This window comes from Arvicola amphibius, chromosome 11, assembly GCF_903992535.2.
Source record: "Arvicola amphibius chromosome 11, mArvAmp1.2, whole genome shotgun sequence".
In the NCBI taxonomy this organism is placed as follows: domain Eukaryota; kingdom Metazoa; phylum Chordata; class Mammalia; order Rodentia; family Cricetidae; genus Arvicola; species Arvicola amphibius.
In genome coordinates this window covers 76,143,614-76,155,400 of record NC_052057.2, presented here as the reverse complement: position 1 = coordinate 76,155,400, position 11,787 = coordinate 76,143,614, and positions in this window count along the sequence as shown.

The following is an 11,787-nucleotide window of genomic DNA, read 5'->3' as shown; positions in this document are numbered from 1 at the left end:
GCAAAGCAACTGAAAGAGAATATATAATATATATTGAAAAAATAACACTTTTTGAAAATATTGGAGCTCCCAGTCACTGAAGAAATGCTATTTGTTCATTACATGGTCTTGGAACAAATCACCAAATTATTTGTCTGGTACAGGGGTAGTTAATATAGCATATAGTGCCAAAATAAAGTTCAGATGGATTACAGATCTAAGCATAAAGTATAAATATAAAATACTAACAAAACCGGTAGTGATGATTTACATAACCGTATGCTGAAAGGCCTTTATTGGCCTGGTGATGACTCAAGCCCGATGACTTGGTTTGATCCCAAGTCATCCACACGGCAGAATTCAGGAACAAATCCCCAAAGGTTGTCTTCTGACTCCCACAAGTACACCATGATACATCAGGCCTCCTCCGCAGAACACAAATAAAGGAAATGCTACTTAAATGTTAAAAAAATATACATAAAGGGCATTCATAAGGATTTTGTCAAAAGACACAAATAATTTTCAAAATATTTTAAAATTTTATTACACAAAATACAGAACTTCAAGGATGCATGGTGAAAAAATTATAGTAATGTTGAATTTTTAAGAAAAAGGATAATTTCAATATTTGGTTCTAAAATCCTCTCCAAATTAGAAAACAACGTTATATAATAATATCTGAAAAATTTCAAATAAAATCTCTTCACAATGAGATCAACCAGTACATGTACATGTCATGTATAAAACAATAATAATCAAGGAAATGCATCTTAAAACTATGAAATGCTATTTTGCATTTCAGACTGGCAAACCTGTTTAAAAGCTGAAATTCTAGGAGCTGCTCAGTTTTCAATAAAATGCTACCTCTGACGGCCATGGTCAACATGTATGGAAACACCTAGAATTGGCCTTTCTCCTTTTCCCAAGACCCTTGCTCTTGGAAATTTCCTTAAATATTCAACTTTAATGTCAACCTAGTGATGGGTTCCTGAGAAACCTAAATGTATTTGATTCTTCCCCTTGGGTCACCTTCCCCTTGAGTCACCTTCCCCTTGGGTCACCTTTCCCTTGGGTCACCTTCTCCTTGGGTCACCTTCCCCTTGAGTCACCTTCCCCTTGGGTCACCTTCCCCTTGGGTCACCTTCTCCTTGAGTCACCTTCCCTTTGTTCATCTACCTTAAAGCAATTTCTCTCACTCATATGAACCTACATAATTAGGTTTGATTCTCACTAGTATGGGCTTAAGTGGCCAAATAGTGACATGTTAGTGTCTGTGACAACATCAAAGACATTTCAAAACTTTGTTTTTGTTTAAAAATGTTTCAGAAAGCATCCTAATAAATCTATGCTCACATTTGCAATTAATGCTTTAAAATTAATTCTGAGTTCTTGATTTATTGGGTCAAGTGTTCCCATTTAAGATTTCAATGCACATTTTTTTTTTAAGTTTCGACAATGTATTTCACCGGCAGTGGGCAGGTCTTATCCCTTTCTTTGCTTTCAGTGTATTTTAACACTTGTTTTAGTATTTCGGCTTTTAATATATAAATAATAGTGTCTCATAGTTTTATTTTGTAACGCTTTCAGTTTAACAGAGAATGAAAATGATAAATTTTTCTATTCTTAATTTTTCTATTTGTTATTTTCTTATTTAAAATATCACACTGGGAAAAAAACAAAAAAAATAAAAAATAAAAAAAAATATCACACTGGGGAAAAATCAAGGCAAAAAGTAAGGAATAAGTCCCCCTCCCCCAGAATGAGCTCACAAATGTGGCCAGAGGTTCTGAAATCATTTATAGCACCTCTTCCTAGTCCAACCAAGCTGGAGTGAACATGACTAGAGAAGGGACTCTCTAACTGGCATGGGCTCATCACTAGGGGAAAGCCGGGGGGAACTGAGCAGAGAGATAACACTTTAAATTTTGTCTCTTTTTTTGATTTCATTATTAGTTATGGACCTCTATCAAAATCTACTTAGATACACACAAGTATTTTTTGTTTCACACAAGTATCCTATTATTCCGTTTGAAACTACTCATTGCATAGCCTTTCTATCTAAGCAAACTGTAAACCCAGGCAGTTATTATCCACAATAAACATCATTTAGATTAATCTCTTTTGATACCATCCTTCCACAGAAAATCCTGATAAGTGAGTTCTGCGGTAGCTAAGGTTCCAGGTCAAGAACTGAGTAAGGACTGAACATCCATCAGTGAATTTCTATTCGTGATGCATTACTCCTCTCTAAGTTGGCTCAGCACTCCATTACCCAGCGTGGTAGAGAAAGCATTTCTTGGGTCTAGGCATGGGATTGGATAGTGGAGAAAAACAACTAGAGGCAAATGGCAAGGGGCAGAAATAAAGGGTGATTTTTAAGTTACCTAACCATCCTTTTCTATGAGCATGGTAACCAGCGTTACACCCAGTACTGCTCTGGGCTACCCTCTCTAAATATAAATAAGTCAACCAGGACTTCAAAGCCCATCTCTAAGTCTATCTAATCCCTCACAATACCTAACTGGGATATTGTGAAGACTGCAGGTCTAACCCACATAACGTGTTTACCATAATGTTATCAAAGAATCTCAGAAAATAATTGCTAGTGTGTGTATCATTATAAGCGTCTATTAGGACTGGACCAAAGGGAAGGAATTTAGACAGATGTGCCTGAGAAGCAGAGTGTGCCTCCTTTCGTCCTTCACTTAGATGGGCTTCTCGTCAGAAAAAGTGATAGATACAATTAAATCAGCCCTGTGAAATGTTGTGAGAAGTTACTAATTAATACTGTAGAGTGCTTTGGTAACATAGTGTGAAATAAAAAGGCTAAACACTGCGTAACAGTTTCCTCGGAATGCCATCGCCAACATGCAGCAATGTAATCTGATTTAATTAAACAACACACACAGTTAAATAATAAAGAGCAGAGGAAGAAATGAATTAAGAGGCACAGTCCAAAGTAAAGGGCATGTTTTCAGACGAGACCTGGAAGAAGATGGTGAATCAATGAGGCAGAGAGACGCTGGAAAGCTGTCTGACTTGAGAGAAGATACTGACAAGGTCCCTCCTTAGACAATCTGCCGCATTCCCTGGTACCTAATTACAGCGTTAAATGCATCAGCATCTGCAATAACATGAATGTTAATGACGATCATTGCTGAGACACAAAAGAGCACTTAATTACCCTTTGGGAAGAGCAAATGCCGTCGTTACTGAGAATTGTTGAAGTCATATAAAAGTTGAAAAATGTAATAAGTCGTGGCTGGCTAACTCAAAAGAGTTAGTGCCCCCCTTCCATAGTTTAAAGTTGCTGTGGGGGTACCTGACCATCAAGGACACAGCCACTCTGCATCGAAATTAAGTAGATGGCTGGTCCAGCTCATGGCATGCCAGAGATCTGACACAGGTCAGTCCAGACCCCCATTATGTAATCATTAGTGGTACTTGACTTTAAACATTTTCTTCTCGTAGTCACCTTATAGCCTTTATTTTAAAAATCACGGCATCAAAATAGTGTAAGGAACCAAAACTCCAGGGTCTCTAAAGAAAGAGTTTCCAGCTAACGTTCCCTCCGTGGAGTCAGGCAAGTATGAGGAAAGTGGCCAGAATCACGCCTGCGGAACTACTCGGGCACGTCATACCATTGCACCACTAGTCCTAGGTCTTTATTTCTACCACGAACTTTCTTTTGTTCAAACATCTAGCTGTTACAAAAGGAAAGCTAGCACAAGAGAGCATGACAAGGATGAAGGGATGAAAGCAAAAATCGACTTCCAATACGTGCACACTGCACCAGAGAAAATGAGGAACAAGATGGCAAGTGGGGTGGGACAGCCGGAGGGAAGGAGTTTGGCAAAAGCCTATTTTTAAGTGGAGTAGAGAGGCTGAATGATAACTGATCTTCTTAGGGTTATTTTGGGGGGCATTCACGCGCAGCCTGCAGGACTCGTATAGTGAGATTTCAGTTGATAGAGCAGAAGGCTGACCCACCAGAATGAATGCATTCTTATGGAGATAAACCCAGTTGGCAAGGTTCTGGGGCTACCACCTTTTGCATGTCAGCCGATTCTCTTGTGAAAGCATAAGCACTATCCCTTGGTGCAGGATTCAGCAGAGTACGGATTATTGAGCACAATTTTTTCTCATGTACTGGTATCCCCCCTCCACTTTGTGGGACCTCCAGTGGTAAATATAGCCACATAATAACCTTAGTTCCCCCAGTCTAATCTCTGCTTCATTCCTGAGATACATTAGAAGTCACCTCCCTGGAACTATCTTCCATTTGGCAGGATATATAGTCAGGAAAGGAGTCTATTTGGGACCGTGAAAGATAAAGGGACGTCCCAGCTCAAAGAGTTGCCTTTGTTTTGCGTGTGTATATAAAGTGGAAACTTCACAGAATAGAGAGAAAAGAGCAGGAGAAGGATAAAGAAACTTATGCAAAAAAAATACATATAGGAGAGTTCATTTTGCTGTCAGATCTAAGTCCCGTGCTTGCTGTAAATCTTCTGAACACTGAAGGGCACACTGAGGCTGGCTCTCAGAGGTCCCCATGCGTACATATTCACACTCATGCACACCTCTGTGGACATCAAATGATAACTTTGAGATCATGTGGAACTCATGTCATCAGGCTTGTCCTCCAACAACTTTACCCACTAAGCCGTTGCACAGGCCCTCCAGTAAAAATTGTAATGGATATTTCTTCACTGCCCTGGATTTAAAAATGAAGATGTCATAACAGACCTAATGAAATCAATTTTAATCAAGAATGAAAGAAACCGCAATGAGTAAAGGACTGAGGGGGAGGTAAAATAGAGAAGAGGCGGGTCAAGTACTTTTTCCAAGGTGAAGGTAGCCAGAAGAAGCTGGCTAGGGGACTCCATAGGGGTGACTGAAGTCGTGCTTTGTTCTGTTCCTTTATTTTGGGGTTTGGAGTGACTGCTGGATGCTTGGGTCTCCATCAAATACCACAGTGGAAGTGGAATGCTGTGAGATGTGAAAGAGGGGAGGGAGGGGAACTGTGGTTGGTACATAAAGTGAATATAAAAATTAAAATAAGAAAGTGTGTATGGCATGAAATGCAGTGAAAAAATGTAAATGTAAAAAAAAGTGTTTTCTTAGATACATATTCACTGGCACCTACTTGACACTAACCTTGCAGATACTCTTTGTGTAGGGAAGAAGCAAGGAAATTATTACAGAGAAGATACAAAGTGCCTGAGGGTAGGATAGTTTCAGAAATGCTCTCCCATTTTGTTACTTTTCTCAGCACTGTCACAAGGTATTGTTTTCGTGTTTTTTGATTTTAAAATTGTAGACCATATTTTGACCAAATTCTTTGCTCTTTCTCAACTCTTCCTAGATCCTTCCCCACCTCCATACCCATCCAGCTTTGTGTTCTTTCTCTCTTTCATTCAAAATTGAACCCATAAAACAAAACACAAAGGCCAACACAAAGAAGAATAAGAAAAACATACCAAGTCCGTCTTGAGTTGAACAACTATTCCTAGTCCTGGAGTCTGCCCTGAATTGTGATTGATACACTCAGGGACACTCAGTTGAAGAAGGCTGTCTTTCCCAGGAGATATCAATTGCAAACAGCTTCTTGGTTAAGGGTTAGGGCTTTGTGTTCACGTCCCCTTCTTAGATTTTGTCTGTTTTGAACCTGCAAGGGTCTTATGTGTGCCGCTACAACCTCTGAGTTCATTAGTACATCAGTCCTATTGTATCTGGAAGATGCTGTTTCCTTGGAGTCATCTACCACGTTTGGCTCTTACAGTCTTCTGCCTGCTCTTCCTCATAGGTCCTACATCCTTTTTAGTTGGATTTAAGGCTCACCCCATGAAATATAACCCACACCTGACACTGCTTAAATGGTCAAGAACTAAAATTGTATTAGGTCATGCATCTAGGGGAAAGCCTAATAACATTCTGCTTAAGAAACACCGCAATAAAATGACTCCTAATAACAATCTGCTATACCCATAAATAGACTCAACCATCATCAGAGAAGTTTCTTCTTGCAGAAGACCAGAACAAACACTAAGACCCTCAGTGGATCAATGTGCAGAGAGTGAGAGCTATTAAAGCACTCAGTGCTAACTGTGATGGCTTCATCAAAGCCTGCCTTTCACAACTCATTTCTACTTTTTTTTAAACTTGAATGAATTGGAGTTCACAGATACTCAATTAAAAAAAGTCACTTATGTCTGACTCCACGCACATTCTCATCATCCCTCAAAACTAGGTGAAGGACTATCATTTGGGAGACAAACCATAATGGATATCTCCCTTCACATCTTGTTAAATTTCTGAGGTTACCCTTACATCTATGTCTTCATATCACATATGCACAGTGTGGTGCTTAAGAATACTGAAGGTGCCTGTTATGTGAATAGACATTCAACTTCCTCGTGCCTATTTCAGCATTCATATCATGGCAAAATGAAAATATTAGAAAGAAACACAAGTGCAAGAGGAAATGAGTGTAAAGAAAAACATGGGTTATTCATGCGCTGATATGGAATAGCAGTGGGTGGTATGCTTCCCATGTAGCAGGTCATTGGAAGGGATAGATATCCAGGTAATTAGCACTTCCTACTAACAATGAAGCTCATGGCATTGTCATTGAAGAAGGATAACATCTTTCCTTTATGCCAGATCCTAATATTTTTAGGGGGTACTCCAAAAGTCTAAACAGTATTTTGTTGTCCATTAACACCTATCAAATATTCCCAAAATGGTTTTGTTTTCTGAAAACTTCCATTGAATTTTAAAACTCCATGTTCATGTTTGTACTATAAATAATAATTTTTACTTAAGTTGAATTAACCCTTCCAAATTCCATTTTGGAACACTCACAGCAACTGCCTTTTAAATCTCAGACACTAATATATACAATTTTAACAAGATGGAGTTAAGAGTTTGGAATCACAATATTGCATATTCTAATGAAAGTTCACAGTTTTAGGTATCAAAGGAAATCATAATATGCATAACGCACAATAAGCAGCATTTGCAAACCACACGTATGGTGTGAGTGCATCTGGTGTAATATTTAATTTGAATACTATCTTTGCATTATGTCTCAGCATCTTGAATAGCACCAGGTTTTTCAAGCCCCCTTAAATAATAAAGTATTTAAGATGCTTCCAACAATCACCAAAGCTCCAAAATCCAGAATCATAGTAGAGGGGATGGTGCGAGTTAAAGTCAAAATGGAACTTTTTACGTAACTCGGTTATAGAAGTGCAAGATCTTAGGTTCCCAGCACCAAACATGTGTGTGTGTCTGTGTGTGTGTATGTGTGTGCTCAGCTGTAGCATGAGAGCTTTCTCAACAGATAAGAAGATCTCTTACTATGCAAGCATGGGAACCTGAGTTCAGATCTCCAGTGCCCACTTACAATTTGGAAATAGCACTGTGGCCCCAACATTGGTGGTTAGGGCAAGAGAACAGTTGAAGCTTTTTGGTCAGCCAGCTTAACTGAAAAATGTAAGCTCCCTAACCCATGTCTCCAGAAGATAAGGTGACAATCAACAGATCAGGCAATTGACGTTCTCCTCTTACCTCATATTCATCTACAAATACATGCATGAGTATGCCCATGGGTACACATATGCATAGATCGGACATGCATACATACACAAAGATCAAAACTTAAAATTAGTTTATTGAGTTTATAAGATGATGCATTTAAGTAAATATTTAAGTAAAAATTTCAAGATATCAAATCTAATCAGCAATTATTCTACCATGGGTGAATGTCAGTCATGACAGCTCTACATGTACAGATACAAATAAATAATAAAGTCATAAGTGCTTATAAAAGAAAGATCATTTTATGTATTTTAAGTATCTATTTTTACTACTGTTCAACAAATTAGAGCTAAAATATAAAACATTCCATTTTCAAAACTTGTTTTTCTCCCACCAAAATTAATCAAAATCACAAAGAAGAAATTAGTGGTTTGAGTTATGGCTATTGTTAAAGCCATATTTAGTTTCTAATTAGTACTATTTGGTAAAAATGAAAGAAAGGAAGATGGTCATACCTCCTCCTGCCTTTTATTTGTTTGTGCTAATTAACTATTGTTCGTGAACTGCCAAAGATCACCACACTGACATCCGGTCCTAATGGAATTCCTATAGTTTTTTCCTCTTAGTTTGTGCTGCTTCTTTTCCCAGATCCTTTGATGTGTGCTAATCCACTGTGTAGCTGGTTTAGTCCCAGAGTCAACTAGTTCTTTCAGGAACAATGCAGGAGTTTGTGTTTGGGAATAGGTGCCTTTGACCACCACATATAGTAAACAGCTTTATACGGCCAGAATATCCTTTGGCCAGCTTTGTCTCTGAATGAAGCTTATAACACCCCATTGTTAGTGAGTATTGGCCATTGCAGGAAAAAAAAAAAAAAAAAAAAAAACCAGGTCTGACTTTTCCTCTATAGGAATCTTCTGGCTGCTGGATTTTTAAAAATTTACTTAAGTGTCTAAATAATTTCTTATTTTTGTTTATTTATTAGTTTTAAAGGTTAGGAAGGAATTTTGTTGTCTATTTTTTAAGATTTATTTATTTATTATGTATACAACATTCTGCCTCGATGTATGCCCCCATGCCAGAGGAGGGTGCCAGATCTCAGTACAGATGGGTGTGAGCCACCATGTAGTTGCTGGGAATTGAATTCAGGACCTCCAGAAGAGCAGCCAGTGCTCTTAACCTTGAGCCATCTCTACAGCCCCCTGTTGTCTATTTTTTAAGACAGATTCTCACTATATAACTCTGACTGGCCTGGGACTCATGTAAACCAGACTGGTCTCAAGCAGAGGTGTGTTCGCCACTGCCAAGTGCTGAAATAAAATGTAGGAGGTATGCGCCACCATGTCTTATTTATCTATTTATTTGGGTTTTCTGGAGACAGGTCTCACATTATAACCCTAAAAGGCCTGGAACTCACTGTGTAGAGCAGCCTGGCTTTGAACTTGCAGTAATCCTCCTGCCTCTGCTTCCCACATGCTGAGATTAGAAGCATTCATCACCATGCCCAGCCTTAATCATTTTATATCTGAAATACTGAAACTTAAGATGTACATCAGGATTATTCACTCTTGGGTGAATGTATATTTGTGTATACATGTGTGTTTGTATATATGTAGGTGTCCATGTGTGTAGGGTTATATGCAGGAATCCATCTGTGTTTATGTATATGCAGGTGTACATGTGTGTTAGTGTGTGTCCAGGTGTCCCTTGTGCAAGGGTGTATACAGACATACATGTGTGTTTGTGTATATCCAAATATCCTTGTGTATAGGGGTGTATGCAGGTATCTATGTGTGTCTCTGTGTATCCAGGTGTCCCTGTGTGTAGGAGTATATACAGGCGTACATGTGTGTTTATACATATACAGGTATCCCTGTATGTGGGGTCTTTGCAGGTATCCATGTATGTCTGTGTGTATCCAGGTGTCCCTGTGTGTAGGAGTGTATACAAGCATATATGTGTGTTTGTATGTGTACAGGTGTCTCTGTGTGTAGGGTGTATACAGGTATCTATGTGAGTTTGTGTGTATCCAGGTGTCCCTGTATGTAGGAGTGTACATAGACATACATGTGAGGGTTATCTTTGTCCAGACTGGACTCACCATGTAGACTCAGTTGCCTCACCAGCAAAACTGCTTTTCTTTGTATCCATGCCCAACTTTTTACATGGGTTTTTGGAGACTGGACTCAGGTGCTCAGTTGCAAAGCCAAACTCTATCAAATAAACTGTTTCCCCATATTTAGTTTTGTTTTTGTAGGTTTTTATTCATAAAATCTACATATGTGTGCGAATATGTACAAATGTAAATTGTGGGAGCAAGTATAGGTCAGAAGAGGCCATCAAATCATCTGAATCTAGACTTACAGGTAGTTGATGCACATGAAGCCAGTCACTAGGAGCCAAATTTGAGTTGTCTGTGAGGGAGAAAGCAGTCCTTCCACTGAGCCATTTCTCCAGGCCTTCTCATTCCGTCTTAACCTCCTCTGGAACAGGACGTGCTCATTGTCTCTGTAAATTCAATTCTTAGTTCATTTCAAGAAATTTATTTATTAAATTTGAGATATTTTAATTACCTCTCTACTTTATGAGTTGAACTTTCAACCAGCGAAGCATCTATTATCTCTGCGTCAGGGCCCTGCTTTTTCCATGCCTGATTCTTTCTAGTTGAGTAAAACTTAAGCCTTTTTCTTCTAAACTCAGACTTTTTCTCCTAACTATGAGTTAGGTTTTTAGATATCCCTCAGTGTTTTGGTGAACAAGATGGTTTTCACTTTGCAGTGTTGCTGTTTGTAGTTTCAATCAAGAAATTCTGGGGGTTTGTTTTGTTTTAAGAAAAACTCAGAACACAATTAACAGACATGATGTTTTTAAAATGAAATATTTATTTTTTATAATAATATGATTTACACTTTTGGACCTATTCTTGCCTCCAATATTCTATTTTTTATTATTATTAGATATGTCAAACCCAGGGATTCAAAACAAAACAAAATAAATTATCCTGGGTTCTCTTCAGGTGTACTTTGATTATCACTTGAATATTATTGAACTATACCCATAGAGATTGATGGTAATGATTAGACTCATATATTTTGTTGCCGAGGTCTTGTGTTCTTCTTTTGAAGGAGCTGCGGGCTGCTTCCTGCCACCTGGCTAGCTTTAACCGAAATAATTACAAGGAAACTGTATTCTTTTAAACACTGCTTGGCCCATTAGCTCTAGCCTCTTATTGGCTAACTCTTACATCTTGCTTTAACCCATATTTAGTAATCTGTGTAGCACCACGAGGTGGTGTCTTACCAGGAGAGATCTTAACCTGCGTCTGTCTCGGAGAGGAGAGGCATGGCATCTGCTTGAGGCTTCTGCCTGACTCTGCTTTCTTTCTCCCACAATTCTGTTCTGTCTACTCCACCTCCCTAATTTTCTGTCTTATTAAAGGGCCAAGGCAGTTTCTTTATTAACCGATGAAAGTAACACATAGACAGATGACCCTCCTCCGTCATTCTTCTGCAATGGTCTAGATTTAAAATTATTACGATAAGATGTTGAAAATGATGGAATGTACATATCATTGGTTTCCTTTGAGTTGCTGTTGTTGCTGACAAGGAGGTGACATAAAATAAACAAGGGTGGGATATGTAGATCTTGAACTAAAAGGCAATCGAGATAAAAATGATGCCAGAATGACAAATGCTTCACAAGAAAGACAAGCTCATGTAGGATGAGGTATAAAATTATCTTCTTAACAGACTTAAAATTTTTATTCATCTTTGCTCTTCCCTTATTGAGTTTTTGGCACACTAAATTACCCTGCCTGGCCTTGAACTCCCAAGCCTCTTGCCTCTCCAGAGTGCTGCAATTACAGGATCATGCTCATCTAGATGGAAGAGTGTATGCTGTCACACAGACACACGCACATGCACACACACACACACACACACACACACACCATATAAAAAGATACAAAACGACTTTTATGATTTTGTATGTATGGGTCTTTTGTCTGCATGTATATATGTCTGTGACTCTGTACATGAAGTGCCCAGGGAGGCTAAAACAGGGCATCATATGCCCAGGGCTAGAATTACAAATGCCATGTGGGTTCTGGGGATTGAACCTGGTTCCTCTGGAAAAGTCGTCAGTACTCTTAAATTATGAGGCATTTTTCCAGCTTGATGATTATTTTCTATTTTTTATGGTGTGTGTTTATGGTATATATGGATGCATGTGTCATGATATATACAGAGAGAAGTTTCTCTTTTCACA